We start from the raw sequence: 18261 nt of genomic DNA on the forward strand, positions 1-18261 counted from the left end.
TGACAGCTCTTCCGGGGCGGATAAATTTTGGGGTAGGTAACGAGGCGCGGCGGGCGGACCGCGCGCGACACCACTACTCCAGTGTCGCTAAACGTCTCTGCGGGCGTTTTGCGGTGATATGTGGGGGTTTCGCTTTGCGCACCTGATCCAGTCCACAAGCAGTTCCGTCAGAGATTTCTCTCAAGTCTTTTGGATCTCGCCTTGATTTCAGCAGTTCCCCATAGCTGTCATTTTGTAACGGTGTTTGAAACCTTTTTTAAACAAAAAAATTAAAATAATGGATCAACTGGATGGGTGCCTAAACTTGTGCACACTTTTTTTTTCATGCCACATAAATTTAATTAAGCATACATGGAAACAGATGCGTATAAATGGTACTGTAAACGGAGAAGTGGATCAAGTAGTCACAACATTTTTGAGCCCTAGTGTCAATGTCACTGTGAATTGATATATGTATAGTACACCTTTTTTTTCAATGGTGTTTTGAGACCCACCTCAACCCCCCAACAACCAGCCTTTGAGTTCTGACCCAAAGATTGAGAGCCACTGGAGGACGAAACCTTCCAAAATCCCATCAATGAAATGCATATACTGTTGCTATATAAATAAATGTGCAATTAAATGTTGAAATAAATAATGAAACGGGAAAATAAGTAACTACATAAATAATTAAATAATGAAATAAATATTCATTTTTTCATTTATACCATCATTTCATTATTTATAGAGTTATTTCATGTTTCAACATGACATGATCAATTCATTTCATTTTTTCAACATAATATGAATAATTTATGTTGAACTTCAATCAAATGCCCTCCCTCGGTGGTATCCATGACTACACTGGTACACATTCCCACCCTGTATTGCCATTTAAAACACACTGGGGAGAAAAAAGGCTTTCAGTAATCGACTCTTGTTAAATAAAAGACATTTTGGGAAACTGAAGAAAAGGAGGACAGACTGCCACATTCTTTGGGTTTTTTGTTTTGTTTTTTCTTTGCAAGTGAAACAACTTTTGTCAGTTAATACTTCTATCTTTCAGTAAACATGATGTGCTACTGAGTGCTGTGAGCTAGGATGTCACCTTAAGGAGACAATGTGTCACAGTCTCTCATTCTGTCTTATGCAGGCACAATCTATTTTAAAATAGATTAGGTGAAAATGATGTAGAGTCAGTTTGACAAGTTGTGGATTTTCTCTGGGATTGCCTAGTGCCATGTATTAAAATGAAACACCATAGATATTTAATTCCTGAATATAGCCAGGAGATCATCCACCACAGAAAATATAATATTTTATAGGGCTCATTTCCTGCTGTGAGTTTAAGAAGCGGTGAATGGTTGCTGGCTGTATCAGTGATGTATTGTCATGTAATGTTAGATCCTAACCAGACTCCCGTGAAAAAAACAATAAAGATTTCTATAATGCCCCAAGCAGTAACACATAATGATGGCTTTTCATTTACATCACGAATACAGCGATGTAAATGGGGAAACAATCTGTCAATCATTGCGAGAACAGAAATATGGATATCGTGTTTTTACCATTCATATTAAAAAGACAATACATTTGACCAAATAAGTGCAACGTATCTGCAAGCTCAAATCGTATGGTATTACAGAAACATGTGTTCCTCTTTTCGCGATGATTGACAGATGGCTTTCCCATCACCTCATTGTGTCTGTGATGCAAATGAGGCACATCATTATGCATTATTGTCATTGTCACGGTACGGGGGGTGGGACCCAGGTGCAGAGTGGGAAAAAACATGGAACTCAAAAAGTTGATACAACAGGACTTTACTAAAAAAATAAAAAAAGCAGAACAAACAAAGAGCCACAAAGGGCATAAAACGAAACCTAAAAAAATACAAAAACAGAACTACACCAGTACGGAAAACAAACGGCAGAAACGCACAAAAACACACAAGCGGAAACAAAGTAAGAAACACAAACAGGTCAAAAACACAGGCAGGTACATACGGTCTGAAACAAACACAAGTCGGAAACAAACACAAGCAGGTCAAAAACACAGGCAGGCAGATACATGTAAGTCCAACAAACACAAATACAGGGGAGTGAAGCAGCTCAGGGAACACAGACACAGAGACAGTACTGGGGAGACAAGTGACCGGGAGATACAGACTACAACAGTCATGTTAGGGGGCATTACAGAAACCTTTATTGGTTTATTAATGGGGTCATTTAGGCCAGCTAGGATCCAACATTACATGACATGCAATCGGAATGTTGACTTTCTGTCTCAGCTTCTAAGTGCCATACTAATTTCTGTTTGTTGACTCTACTACTTGAAAGTAATTTCTTGAAAGATCTACAACCAATTATATGTAACAAAACAAGCATTTTATGGGACTGACTGTAGGCATGGGATATTACATTTATAGATTGTTTCATTTAAAAAAACAAAACTGTTTTTAAGACAACTTTTATATCCATCCATCCATCCATCCATCCATCCATTATCTAAATCGCTTATTTCTGGTCAGGATCGGGTTGGGGGGGTGGCAGGGAGGGGGGTGCTGGAGCCCATCCCAGCAACAAAATTTCCATTCATATTGAAAATATTCAAATCCCCTTTTTTGTATTATTAATTAATCATGAAATGCCAATAATTTGTGATACTGGCAAGTTTAGTCCATCACACAATTTTATGACGCGTGTTCTTCAAAAAACAAGTTGTTTTCAGATTTGTCCAAATTGAGTGATGACATAACTGCAAAACTCATAAAATCCTTTAAAAAATGATGCTATGCTGATTTTAACATACAATTCACTGCGAAATCTCCTACTGTCTCAGTGCATCAGACTACAGTGCAGCGTGACATGCAAAACAGGAGCAGCCTATGATATGAAGCAGGCAACACGATACACTCTCTCTCATTACAATTTAATACACCTTTTCTCAGCTTCACGGGTGTTAAAGTGGAGCAGATGCTCAGACATGCCCGCTGACTAGATGTTTTTTTTTTTTTCCAGAGGGAAAACGCAGGTTATATAATCCTTTTGAATGCAATCCTCGATATTTGCTCTGTTCACAAAGCCAGACTAACTAAGCATATACACACGCATCCTCTAACCTCTGGCCTATACCCCTCTCATCCTTTGTGTTTGTTGTTGAAAAAAACAACTGAATGCTATTGTGAGGCATTGCACTTCAATCTTATACTAATTCCCAACAAGAACAACAACAAAAAAAGGCCAAATAAACCTACAACAACCAAAATAAACTGGTGAAATAGCCTCAAAAGTCAAAATATCCGCTTGGTTTGTTCGCTTCTCGGTTCCCTGTTGCAACATAACCTGGTCTTTGTTGTTTCACACAGGTTTGGTTACCTCTCCACAGAGTCATATTTCGTTCACCTATGACCAGCACACAGGTAGGGACAGTCCTGCTCCTCAGCCTCAAACGAGTCTCTCTTTCTCTGAGGATTGTGGATTTAAGATCCCCCCCCTGGAGCTGGTTGATAATATCGGTGAGTGGCATAGCTATCATACATATCGTCTCTCTTTTCTGTCTTTTTTTTATGTTTGTAATTCAAACTGATTAATTAATGAAGTGTAGAAAGCGTGTGCATTCTGTATGCACAGTTGTACTATTGCTAGACATCAACACAAACTTACAGCTCTCCACTGGATGCCCACTGGCAATGCCACAAGTATAGCCCTGGTAGCTATTGTTAGTTCATCAATCAGTCTTTTCACAAGTTGTTTTGCACCAAAGTGTGGTCTGTTTTTTGTTAATACTGTACATGCATTTTTGGAGAAAATGCAATAGAATTGTTGTCAGAATACAATCTCTTTCGACTCAGAAACTATGAGTGCACTCAAGGAAACAGATGTCATCGAATGATTCACCAGCCATAATACCATTCTTATGGGTGGAATACCAAAATAATAGAAATACCATGCCATAAAACATTTTCACCGTACCGGGTTGCCCGAGTGAATTTCTACAGAGACCGGTGGAGATCCATTTAGACAGGAAGGCCGTAGATCTCTTAACTCAGATCAATCCAAACAGCATCCTCCCGCTTTTGCTTTTCACCGGCACGGCCACGAAATGTGTCAAAATACGGCTGTCGTTCTGAAGCGTGTACTGACTCGGCTGATTTCATTATGTGCGGTCAATGCTGGCTCAAGAGCCGGGGTTTGCTCCATTGCCAGATAAGCCGTAAAGAGCAAGCCCTCTCAAGCTTTATTAATAACAATGAAAGGGCTGAAATATAACCGAGTTCAAATGGAACAGTGCAGTTTCTTTCAGTCTCGTCAGTTCAGTTTATGTTCTGATATGAGTGATATACGAAATTATCTCCTAGTAGTCTTAAAAATGTATGGTTCATGGTTCTGAACAGCCCTAACTTGGCCCTAACATCGTCCTTACATTTCTAGGTATGCCATACTGAAAAATATTGATATGTTAACTGACTGCTTTCTTGTATTTCTATTAGACTCCCTACATGTTGAGCAAGAAAACAATCAAACATAAGCAGCTACCCAGCCATCAATATGCCATATCACAAACCTTTTTGTATTTGTCACAATTAATTCTGTTTGCGTACGATGCATGCGTACCACTACACAGCAAAATGCTTTTAACTCTAATAGCATACAGGTGGTCCCTGCTCATGTAAACACTAATGCAGTCATTTCAGTGGGTTTTTGGTAATAAAACACTGTGGTAAATAAGGAATGCATTTCATTAAAAGCTTATGGGCAGGGTTTGAATTTTTTTTTGTTCCAGTGCTCATTTTCTGGAGTTTTTTAATTTTTTTAATTTTTTTACATTATTTAATTATAGTGTATATAGTGTATACATTTTTAATTTGAGCAATATCTGTCATACAAAGAGCTCAAAGCAGCTCAAAATGTTTCGCAAAACATTTAAAAAATAGAGGCAAAATTTCTACAAGATCGAGTAGCCATCATATGAATTACAGAAAGATGATATCTGTGTTCATTTTCTTCTCAGGATGATTGACAGATGGCTTCCCCATTTACAGAGATGGAGGGCATCACTGTCCTGTTCTCTCTTGTGATGTTCAGCTTGTTCACACTGGCTGGCATGTTGAAGGAAACATATATGGAGATCCAAGGTAGGTTCCAGACCTGGGTCAAATACCTATTTGTTTTGGATTCAAATACTCTTCTACACTTTACTGATCTTGTCTGGTGTATTGGAACCAATGAAATACTCTCAAAAAGTGCAAACCCCACCTTCTGGTCATATTGGAAGGCTCAGTTACACCAGGCAAGATCAACAGAACACAGAAAAGTATTTGAATTCAAAACAAATACGTATTTGACCCAGGTCTGGTAGGTTCACTATGGTGGGAATAATAATGAACCTAATGTAAATTAATTTAGTTAGAACATCACATCAAATGAAATGTGTTCAACGGATTTTTTAAATGCACTTAAAACTGTTAAGTGATTTGTTTTCTTCTTCACATGTTCTGTCCAGTCACATAGAATACAGTGCATAATATTAAGAGAATGAGAAAGGATGGGTAAGAAAATTCAATCTTGAATCTAAGGGCAGTGTCTTTCTGTTCCCTTAGATTAGCGTGTGGACAAGTATGTCTCTTTGCGTTGCAAAGAAGATGGAAAAGTCCATTGATACGTACACACACACGCACACACATGCACACACACACACAACACATGCACTTTCTCACACACTCAGCTAATTTGTGGTCTCTTTTTAGTGTCCGATAGCAAGCTAGTTTGTTTTGGTCACCAAATATAAATATCATCCAAATATAGCTTTTGGTCTGTGCCATAACTTGGTTTCCTATGACTTCTCGGTAAGTGTTATTTGGGTTAATCAGCATCATTACCAGCTGAGGGGACTCTTTTCATAACTCAGCTCTTTCACTGCCATTCTCTCTCTCTCTCTCTCTCTCTCTCTCTCTTCTCTATTCTCTCTTTTCTGCCTGTGGTTAGTTTTTTGATTGTTTTTCTCTTTATGTTCCTTGTCTATTATTTTTATTTTGAAGTACAGTCATTTCTGTGGTTGAGCAATGTCCCAATAAAAGGGTTTTTTAAATTTCAAATCTCTCTCTCTCTCTCTCGCTCTCTCTCACTCTCTCTCTCTCAGAAAGAAGAGAAGACAGAAGTGGGAAGCCCGATCAGGAGCTGCTCATAGTCTGACACGCCGGATAATCCAGTCCAGGCAGACGCCGCAATGCCTGCTGGATATGAAAGCGTTGTGTTTTATGGCTCCTGTCAGGCTGTAGAGTTGCTGGCAGGGCGTCAGCACGCCTGCTGTCTCCTGGCCTACGTGCGCCCGGCCAGCTCACAGATGTTACCTCTTAAGTCAAAAGGATGGCTCTTTAATTAATAATGGCTGTCCGGCAACACTTGACAAACCTGCACGCCATTGATCGATTGCGAAGTGCTTCTCGGGGAAAGACTGGATCACAGTGAGACATTACAGTGTACAGTGCTGTCTCTTCTTCTCAGCTTTTTTTTTTGATATAAGGGCTGTAGGCGTCTTCATGTTTGTCGGTTTAAACGAGAATTCGCAGCAATCGCTGCCTTAGCTGCTGTGGAACTGAGGTGTGAAAAAATCAATCAACGTGTGATCAGACCAAGAAGATGATTCTCTGATTTTTGAGAGTGGAGAAGGCCAGACGTGGCCATCCCGCTATAAATCTCCCATCACCATGAGTACAATAACCTGTATGTTTACATAGCTTTCTCATTGGCAATAAACAGCTCATGACCCTTTTTTAACGGCTGAGTATTTATCTAGCTGGGCGTTACACTCCGCGTGCCGAGCCCCGCCGTTGCTCACAATAGCCAACAGAGGGCGCACTGCAGCTCTCCGGCCCGGACACGTCAACCACTCGCTGGCCACCTGCTGAACTTTACTCAACACGCGCCCTGCCTGAGCACACCGCTACGACGTCACACCACTCGCTTTATTTATTCCTTGCAAACACGCAACTTACTGTTCATGGACTTTGCCGCTGCTCAATTTACGGTGAAAAAATTAAAAATTACGCATGTTCACTCCTTTATTCACTTCTAGAAATTTGCTATTAACCCGACACCTGTCTTTATACCTCTGTCAGTGGACTGGGAACGAGCCATTGACTTTCAATCGGATATAGATGAACCACCTCACCTTTTTTCTGAACAGGTACGTACAGTGATTTTTACCTGCTTCTGCAGATAGAGAAAGAGTATGCGTTTTTAAAAGACGTTTCAATGAATGGTTTGTGCTGTGTGTTGTCTGGGAGTATTTGGACTGCGTTATATTGCGTTATAGCGGTCAACAAATGTGTACACAGACACTGTCGTTCTCGACCGGTAGCCTGATCAATCCTGCTAAGCCGTCAGAAATAAAAATAAATAAATAAACGTCCTGAGGTGGATCAACAGGGGAATGAAATGGAGCAAAGCCTTCTGGTTTGCTGCATTGAACATTTAGCAATTGGGGATAAGGAAGTAATATATGTTATATTTACCCTTTTAGGGAGAGACTGAGACCTAAGACATTCAAAAATTGAACTTTGCAGATGCACCAAAAGAAAACTACTTATTTTATTTTTTTCCCCCTTAAGATATTTGTAACACATGTATTACAGTTCAGTCACATGGGGCTTTGAACCAAAATTATTGGTTGTTTATGTACGAAATCCTGATAGTGTATGAGAACTTTAAATGTGTACAAAATATTAAAAAACCGAGGTATTTGAGACACAAGAGATTTGTAATGACACTGAATAGAACTAAATACCAGCAGTCTGAAATCAAATACACTGTACACTTTCAATACAACCCTAGATGAACTCCATCTGTTGTCCAAAGAACATCCTAATGAAGAGTTTGTAACACTCTATACCCACAACTGCTGTGCTTCCCTGCATCCTGACAGCTGAGGGTTATAGTTAGAACTGAGGTGTGTCATCGAGTGTTAGTCATTCAAACTTCCTAATACACTCCATTTCATGTTGTTTTGAAAGCAGCAACCCCGCAGAATTTAGGCTGGCTTGTCGGGAGTCATTTTGTGATCACTGTGTGAACTGTCAGCAAGTGATGGCTCCATTCACTTCGCCCTGAGCAAAGTCATTTCACATAACAGACGGCCTGACCTTTTCTCCAGACATTTGGTTGGTATCTACATTCACATCGCTTCATTAGGGGAAGTGTTTGTAGGGTATCAGCACAACATCTAATTACACTTTTCAAACTCTTTCTGGAATATGTCATCCCGTTAAGTGCTGAACTGATCTTGGCTAGATGTGAAGCCCGAGAGAGCTGTGACTCAAATACTCACATTACTTTTCCCAGGACAAATAGCCTTATCGGTTTAACTTTATTATTTATTAACCTTTATTTATACAGGTCAGGTTGACTGAGCACACAAACTCTTTTACAGAAACGCCCTGTTATGACCTCACACCCCCCCCCCCCAAACCACCCCCACACCAAGTAGCCCAGCCTGCATGTCTTTGGATTCCGGGAGGAAACCAAAGTACCCGGAGGAAACCCACGTGCGGTTTTACACGGCCAACCACCGAGAATTAATTCAGAGCTGAACAGCGCTCGTTGCGCTGTTCGCGGTGACATCACTTGACGACAACAGGGCTCGTGAACTTCGCACCTCACCGTCTCACCGTGGGAATTCTGGGAGTGGGGGAAAAAAAACCGGAGGGAAAGGGAGGTTGCGTCTGGGCCTAGGAGAACTTCAGGAATGGGCCAGTTCTCAACAGCGTTTCCAAATTAAATTCAGTGTGCTCAAAGTAGTCATTACCCTGCTCAGACCAGAAACCTGGTCTTGCTGAACTGAAATAGACTGCATACACTTTCAAAAATGATTTAAATATTTGAAAGCAGCCGTGATTTATATATTGTCCCAAATATATTGTGATATCTTGGCGATGGACTGCAGTATATTCGCTGTGTCGCCTGACTTTGCGCAGGTCAGCACACAGGAAGTATGAACGTATGAGAATCTCTGTGGGAACAGGTGACGGACAGGCTTTGAACTCTGTCTTTAGGAGGCGTGTCCTACCCAAGGCTTTCAAAGACCACGCCCCCTCACAGCACACTACTGCCGTTCATACTAGTGAAGTATGCAAAATAACTTAAACATGCAATAACAATTACACACGATTATAAAAATAATAAAACTTTATTTACATAGCGATTTCCATACTTAACGTTCAAAGCACGTTAAAGTAAAATTGAAACGATTGAATGAAACGATTGAATAAAAACGAGTGAATCTGTTTTATGTTTACTGGGATTTCATATATATTTACTGGAGGTAGTAAATACCTGTCCGCGCATTAGTGGTTCTGATGATCCACCCGGAGCCTTGCGAAGGTTAACGCAGAGCGAAGACGCGGGTCAGGGCCCATTTCCTGTGACAAAGACAATCTTTCACCATGACGTCTGCGGGAAAAGAGGCTTGCTTTCGTTTTTCCTTTCTCATCTATAGGCCCACCTTGAGTCCTCCGAAGGCCCTGGCACTTACAATATGGACATTTATCGCGGTTTTGTGTGCCTTCATGACATACGTGTACTCTTTTTTTTTTCTCCCCCACTAAGAATGTTTGCGTAAAGAGATTGACAGGAGTCTATTGTGTTGTATTGTACGGTACACACAGACAATGCCGATTATATGCAGTTTCACAGGGACAAGTTTCATGGAGGAAAATGCAACAGAAGAATACCACCACATTGCTCTTAAAGGGGAATTGCACTTTCAAACACACATGGGCTTATTTTGTTTATATTGTCCTTCTAATGAATGTGTCGACCTTCATTTTTCGATCAGAGATTTCGTTTTAAATGTCTAACGTTAGAAACAAGGACTTATTTTTACATAGTACATAGTAGTACGGTTTCCGGTTTTTTCTTCTTCTTTGAAGAAAAGCATAGCGTTGAAGTCGCGCAATGATTTGCTGCCTAGGTCTACTTCCTGTATTTGTAAAGGTAAGCAACAAAACATTGTAAAATATTAACAAAACAAAATAACTAATCGAAAAATGAAGGTCGACACATTCATTAGAAGAAGATTAGAAATAAAATAAGCCCATATGTGTTTTAAAGTGTAATTCCCCTTTAAGCTTCCAAGTGATTCATTAAGCCTAACCTGTCAGCATTGACAACATCCTGATAGTTTGCTGTTTTGCTTTTTTCAGGTGTAGGTGGTCTTGTGAGTTTACCTGTGATGACTCACCTGCAACACCCTCAGAATTACTGAGAATTTAAGTAAATATTTAAGACAGGACGTTTGCCAGTCAAAGTGTCAGTAATCTACACTTTAAACAGTGATAATGCACAACATAAGCAATTTTATACATTAATTTATGTAATTTCTAAAATACTTGGTTTTCTTGTATATTCCAGAACAACCATTATACAATAGTTAGAGATAGGTTAATTGTGGTATTGCCAATCTATATGTTATTTACAGGTTGAAAATATGAACATATACACCTCCAGTCTTCTGGGGTTAAAGTTGTGTGTCCCATGCATATTTATTCTGATTTTATAATCTGATCACGCTATAGAATGTCAGAAATATATTTCAACCGGCAAAAAAAAAAAGTTCTGAGATAAATTTGTTGCAAACACGCTAAATTTAGACAGACGAAATGGCCAATCTTATTCTATTCATGGGGCATGAATCTCATTCCCTTGTGTGATATTCATCTGCATCAAAGTCCAGGAAGTGTTTCCATCACGCCGTGACAAGGCCCAAGGTCCCAGATCGTCTTTGTTCACGCGCCGCTGCTCCACGCCGTTTTTTTAATGGAGGCCACGAAGTCCGGTCGTTTTTTTTATTTTTTTATTTTTTTATCCATTTATCTTGTTTACACGAGCGCTGAGAGGAGGCTTGAGAGGAAGCTGCTCTTCACGTCTGAGCCTTTTCAGGAAGGACCAGTGCCTCAAAGCGCTTTACAGACGATCCGGGCCCCTCGGCCCCTAGGCCTCAGGTCCCCACGGGTGAGCCCAGGGCGGCGCTGGCGGGGGCAATCTCCCCGGAGGAAACAGGAAGTGACCTCGTGAGCACTCTGGCCCCGGGGGGATGGCTGTGCACACTCCTGGCAGACACCGGTGCAGGCTAATTAAAATGGCGACAGAGCACAGAGAGAGGTAGTCTGGGTTAAAGCCACTGGCAATGCAGGGAGGACAGTGCACATAGATGTCTGTGACAACGTGAATCACTAAATAAATAAAGGCAAAAAAAAAAAAAAAAAACTAAAGTAGGCTCAAAGAACTAGTCTAGTGATGTGAATGTGTTTGGCAGCAGGCCATATTTTATTGTAACCATTGAAAATAACAGGGCGTAAATTAAAATACGAGACAAATAAAATGCGAGTCTGTGCATCAACCGCTTCGCATCGTTTGAATCGTTTGAAATGCTGGACAATCAGCTTCTTAGCATTCAGGTACCGAAATGCCTCGCAAGTCGCCTGTGAAATAAAAAATCATTCTGCTTTCCTTGCTGTAGTGAGTCTGTCATTGTTCCTGACAACAATGGAGAGCCACTGTGGGGGAAAAGTTGGAATGAGTCCTTTCACAAGCACACAAAAGGGAAAGCTATGTTTTGACAACAATGAATTTTGATATAACGCTTCCTTGAAAACACAGTTAGATTATTGGGAGAGGAACGGGGACATTATCCTCGCCTACAGTAGGAGAAAGTGAGACAGACTTCCTGTGTTAAGACTTGAACATCAGCACATCCACACTGTGAAAGGAAGTTCATTGTCATGTATTTAATACATACTGACATTTTTCCTGTGAGATAAACAGCCTTGGAAGCAACAGGTGACATCCGTCCTCGCTAATGATGTCACAGTTCATGCTAATAATAATATACCAGTCGTGATGTCCTTTACAAGTGATATCCATCCCAAAGTAATTACCAGTATGTTCACAACAATGAAGTAACAATTCTTACTGTTATATTTAATTGAGAAAGTCTAACAAACCCAATGGACTTCAATAAATGGTGATGTTACCAGTAAAATGAATATGTCAATTGTGAAAACTGTATGTGACACAAGTAAAAATATAGCTTCTGTGTAAAAGAATGGGATTACGTCCCTGACACATTTCTAGTAAAAACAAGAATTCCTCGTGTCAGAACAGGTACATTGTACATAATAGGGGATATGTCTCACATGAAACTGAATGCGTTATTACTTTGCAGTCTTAAATATTTAATTGTGAAAGACTGCAAATCATATAAAGATCGTTTCAATACACATCGGTCAGAAATGGATAGTCGTGAAAAGAGTAGAAGAAGACCTATTGTTTTGTCAGTCCAGGGGCTATATTGAGTTACGGCGTACACTCCCTAGAAACAGCCATTAATCGAGTTTACAGAACAAACAGAGAGTGAAAATGGGCAGTAAAAATGGAGGAGGAGTGCCGGCAGTCTTCACTGGTATGAAAACAGCTGTTGGTCAGCTTGACACACAGGCGGGGCTTAAGGTAATTGCGGACGTTATCTGTTCTTAATTTGATTTTACAACTACCGCATGTATGTAGGTTGAAACCCTCACCTGCCTCATTATTTTCCTCTGCGTTGAGTTAAAATTGTTGTGTGTGTTTTCAATGATAGCTTTTTTTTTTAGCCCTGAAGTCACTGGCTGATTCATTGCCATGATTCCTTGTAATGGACCTAGCTAGCAGAAAAGCAGATCATTGGAACCAGTGCAAAATTGGGGTCTTTATTTGCCCACCAAAAAAATGAAATCAATTACATACATAAACCAAAACCCCGGGGGAAAAGTACTGAAGTTATATACAAAATTTACAAAGAGAAGTGATCTTAACCACAAACTCAGACTGAGGGTAAATTAACAGAACAGAGCTTAAAGAACACAAATATAATCGCTGAACTAACGGACACAACAGAGGAGGACATTTATAGAAGTCCAGCAAGACTAAAAACAAAATACAGGGGGCATGTTAATATTAAATTTAAAATTGCCTTTCACAATTAGCATCATTGTTCTCAGTTACATCACTTCAGTTATTTTACGTGCAATTTATGTATACAAAAATCAAACAAATAATTAACATTAGAAATAGGTCCCGAAAATTCTGACTAACATTCGCAATTCCCCCCGCACTTTCCAAGGAGTTTGTCTCATCCAATCCCCCCTCTCCGTGGACTTAGTACTTTCCCTTCCATCAGTTCGCCCCATCGGGATAGAGAAGAACTCCCACCATAGAGCGTATACGGGAACTGGAGAGAGTGAGAGTTCAATGTGTGCTCCCCATAGGTTTCTGTTGGCGTCGCTGTCACTACATATTATACGCTCCTTAATATCCGCCTTTGCTGGAGGAACGAGGAAGTTGGCTCGGGAGCAAGCTGGGCAGACCGGTAAGGAAAAAAAATAAAAAAACAAACAAAAATATAAACGAATGGTCATGATAAAAAGTAAAGTAAAAAACGAGTAAACACACACGTACACGTACACAACGTCAACTAAGATGCGTGCACTCAACCTAGAGAAAAATGATGTCATAATGCTAATAAAAGCATGCGTATGTCAAACGAAACAAACTGTGTCGTGTCCTTATGTGGCAGTTACGTATGTGCGTCAATGAGTGTTACCTGCGCGCGGCCGAAGTAATTCATATAGGAAATAACAGGAAAGATGCGTAGGTCCGAGTGTAGTGCGGGTTACCACGAATGTGCGCCTGTCATCGACGCGGCCGTCACATCCCCCTTATAAACGCAGAACAATGTTGAGTGGCTTAAGTTTTACCTTAAATAAATGAAACGTTCCAAAGACAATGCACACCGCGCGTAAGTAAAACTATTTTTCTAGCATGAAATTACCATTGTACTGAAACTCCCATGGTGTACTTTTGGCGTATGGGCTGTTTAGTCCCTCATTCAGACACAAAACTCTTCATAAGCTGTAAAGCAGCAAGGCGAGACAACATTCAAGTATTTATATGCTCACTAACTCCAAAACATCCCTTACCCAGTCACATGCCCCCACACACTGGCACCCACACACACTACCTCCCTCACACACTACCTCACACATCTTTACACATACACGTACAGACACAGACAGACACACACGCACCATATCGTGTCAGCCTCATTAAATCACGCTCATAAAGACTAGTTAAGTCAACTGCAGCATTTTCTGCAAATAATTCAGCCTGAGATCGTGGCAGAAACATGATGAATTTCCTGTGAGGGATAGACACACCCACTTGTAAATAAATAGCCAACCAGCTGTTCTAAAAGTTCCTGTCGTAGGGAGCAGCGAACACAGCCACCGTAACTCTTGAGAACAGAACTGCACATGAGAATGAAATCTGTCGCACGTTCAGGCATTCAAATGAAGGTAAATAGGAGTTCCCTGTCTCGATTCATTCTGAATGACGGTTGGCTAGCTCACTGTATGTAAGGGACGTGCTTTAATTATCCTCATTGATCAAATACTCTCTGTGATTTAGCTGGTAAACATCACCATGGAAACTGCCTCAAAACACAAAGCAGTTATCCAGCAAACTCAGTCAGTTAGCTGGATAACTGCGCTGAGTAAAACCCTGGAACTGTTCTTTTTACTTCAGTTTATATTCTAGATTTCTGGAGGGTTCCTGGTTTTACTCCAGCTAACTCAGTAGTCCTGCCTTGTGAAACAGCTCGTTGGTCTTTGAAACTTATGAGACTCTGGATCTTCTGAGCTACGAGGTTAATGTCTCTGATCAAAGCTGAGAGTATTCAGTTACTCCGATATTCCACCATTACATCACAGATCAATAACTTGTATCAGTCTTGAATTAGCTTTATTATTTTTCATTAAAGGAATAATTATCACTGCTTCATCAAGGCTGATAAGAAAGAATATATATTCTTTCATATCAGCCTTGATGTATGAGTGAAAATATCTTGCTGATATTATTATTATTATGATGATGGCCTGAAAACGTGCATTATGCAAGTCTCATCATAGTTAGCCTTCCTCCACTGCACTTCCAGAAAAAAGTGAAGATTCATTATTTCAATATTAAATTTTCCACGCACACTTTCACATGCTCATTTTCACACTCACACACACATATATTTGCTGAGAGCAGACAGATGTTCCACTTATCACCATGTAACTGCCTTACCTTACTGCCATACCTACAGTATACATAATTATTGTTATAAATATGTACCTGCAAATCTGTCCTGCACCCAGGTTTGTTGTTGTTTTTTAACAGAATGAGTTTGGTGGAGGGGTATTCGATTTTGTGCAATCCAAATATTTTCTGTTTGTGCAAAGCTTCATCCTGTGCTTCATTCTGCTGGATCCAGAATAGATGAAACTGAGGGATGTCTTCAAAACAAGCTTCAATCTGAAGAAAAATTAGGCTAGCAGGAGAAACCCTTTGCTTCAGCAGGGAGTGGGTGGCAGTGTAGTATAATGGGTAAGGAACTGGTCATGTTATCTAAAGGTCGCAGATTCGATCCCTGGGCAGGACACTGCCGTTGTACCCTTGAGCAAGGTACTTAAGCTGCATTGCTTCAGTGTATATCCAGCTGTATAAATGGTGCGATGTAAATGCTGTGTGAAATGTTATGTAAATGGATACCGGAGAGTGAATCTGCAAACGGTCTGCTCGTGGACAGACATGACAGATACTTTCACACTGATTAGAGGGAATACCCTCCTTCCTGTTGCTCTCTTGGCAATGTGTGTATAAAGAGGGCATGTGTATTTATTACTCTATGCATCTGTCAATGTGTGTATAAAAAGGGGACATGTGTATATGAGTGTGTTTTTATAGGTTTTTGTGTGCATGTGCGTGTAGGTCTGCGTGTGTGCGTGCGTGAGTATGTATGTATGTGTGTATATGCGTATATGTGTGCGTATGCATGAGCATATCTGTGCCTGCATGTGTGTCGGTATTCCTGATATTTCCTTGCCTCCATACTTGAATTCTATGGTGCAAATGGTTGTATGGTTCCACTAAAGTGGAAATAAGCCATCCGGCTGAGCAGCAGGAGGCTCTGCCACCCCTCCTGCGCTCCCCCTCCCTCCTCTGCTGACCCTCTTTTCATAGCCTACCTGTTCATGTCTTTGCAGGTGTCACGCACACCAGAAGCCACAATTATGGATTTATCTTTAACTAATTTAACTTTTTTTTCCAAACTTCTTTTTTTTTTTAAATCAAGGAATTTAATTAATTTGTTAATTCCTTTGTGCACTTTGTGCTGAAGGTTTTTTTGTCATATCCATGAGTGTCTCCTTGAAGGCCCCGCTTCATTTCGCTCCATAGATCCGCGCGCGGAGCCCTGACAGTCTCGCGGCCTCGCCAAAGCAGTATTATTGATTTATTTAAACGTGTAAATTGAATTCTCTGGTACTTCGCACGAGGCGTCGCGCCATTCGAGCGTCCTCGCGCGGCGCAGAAACGCACGCCTCTGACTTCACCGCGTTCCTTCCCCGATGGTCCCGCTGTCGTCGATAACATGGCCTGAGAAAAAAAAAAAAGCCATCCCAATTCCACCCGTCAGATAAAATCGATACCGGGCCAAAATGTCACCGCGCAAAATGGAGACGTCCGCGGCCGACGGTTTTCTCACGCTGCTTGTTCTCTTCCCTGCCGGACAGGACTGGAGTTCGATGGAGCTGCCGTTCACGAATCTGGAGATCGCCTTCATTCTGATAGCCTTCGTAGTGTTCTCCCTGTTCAGCTTGGCTTCGGTCTACAGTGAACCAAACGCAAAAAAAGAAGGTACAAAATGCTCGTTTTTTTAAATTCTCTTTGTAATTCTGCAAGAAATGCCTACCTTCAATGTAATAATTCATTTCTGGCTATACTTGCCTTTTGGTAATTATAAACAGAACAGGTCCAGAGGTCAAAGATTTAAGTTATGAAGCTTGTATTTCATTGCATTTACAAAAGCAAACAAAAAAGAAATGCACAACAGTCAAGGGTTCTGGTGGTTCTGTAATATGATTGGATGCACTCGTATCCTTATAAGGTAAGGTCAATAACAGGTGTTACATTAAGGTACAGTATTGAGTCATTATCTTCACCCCATGTTAAACCATGTCTTCCTTGCCGGGGGGAGGGGGGGTGGGGGGCTTTCGACATGGAAGTGCCCCCCCGTCTGTTCAACATAAGTAGTGTGCCCCTGTGGTTTTAGGCGCATGCCACATGTCATCGCCTTCCCAGTCACCAGATATTAACCCAGTCAAGAAATCATGGAACATTCTGGAACAATGCCTCAGACAGTGCTTTCCACTTCCAACAGCCCAGTGAATAAGTTTCTGGTGGAAAGGGTGGTGCAGGTTTTCTGTCCGACTTGGACGTAGCCATGCTACAACCGGAGCTACACTGGGAGTAAACCGTTTATGTCAAAAAAAACGTCTCTCAGCCTGGATTGCCACCCCTCTAGACATCTAGCTGAGGTGGAGAGTGAGAGAACAATTTTTTTAGCCAATTAAACCAGGGGATGATTAGGAGATTGGGAGTCAGGTTGGGAATTTAGCCGGGACACAGGAACCCCCTTACTCTTTGCGATGAGTGTCATGGGATATTTAATGACCACAGGGAGTCAAGGCCTCGTTCTAACGTCTCATCTGAAAGACAGCATCTCCTACAGCACAGTGTCCCCTTTTAACCAGAAGGTTCTGTGTTCTAATTTAATATGAGGTGTGTTTTTTTTTTTTTACAGAGGAAAGCCCCTATGAAGAATGCTTTAAGATGAAGAGTGTGAGGAAGACGAAGCAGAAAGCAATTCCCAGTGTTTCCTCTGTGAAGGAAGCACAGTAGGACACAGTATCTCAGGAACAGGGGAACAGGCACTGCAATCAAAGTGCTCTTCCTGTTTTATGTGTTTTTTTTTCCGTGCCAGTGTTTACGCCTAGATCTTGGCTTTGAAAGTGATGATTGTCGGATTACAAAACCCTCCACACAATGGTGCCACTGCTGAGAAGTAATTACGCTCTGCTCTGAAAAACAGACTCGAGCTGGGAGAGTCTCTGGCATCGTTTAGTTCAGACTGAGCACTCCATCAGCACCGTGAGCATCGGCTACATTTCCTGCCGGCAAATCTGTTGTGCCAAAAACAATTTGATTTGTTTTAAATACTCAGCGAGCTCTGCCAGGCAGTTAACATGATATTTATGGTTCTGCAATTGGAGGGTGATGCATGCACGCATAGGTAATGAATTTTGAGATGTGATGGCAAGACTTGGCATGTTTCATGCCAATGATGACACACTGTGGCCAGAACCCG

At 41.0% G+C, this 18261-nt stretch overlaps 1 long non-coding RNA gene across 1 annotated transcript; it reads left to right on the forward strand.

Moving 5' to 3' along the window:
• Nucleotides 1-3350: 3350 nt before the first annotated feature.
• LOC135255817 (uncharacterized) lies at nucleotides 3351-7166 on the forward strand. The gene is made up of 3 exons (XR_010330284.1): nucleotides 3351-3496; nucleotides 4993-5116; nucleotides 6121-7166. It is a non-coding gene; the product is annotated as an uncharacterized LOC135255817 (long non-coding RNA).
• Nucleotides 7167-18261: the final 11095 nt, after the last annotated feature.

The sequence above is a fragment of the Anguilla rostrata genome, chromosome 5 (genome assembly GCF_018555375.3).
Source record: "Anguilla rostrata isolate EN2019 chromosome 5, ASM1855537v3, whole genome shotgun sequence".
Lineage (NCBI taxonomy): Eukaryota > Metazoa > Chordata > Actinopteri > Anguilliformes > Anguillidae > Anguilla > Anguilla rostrata.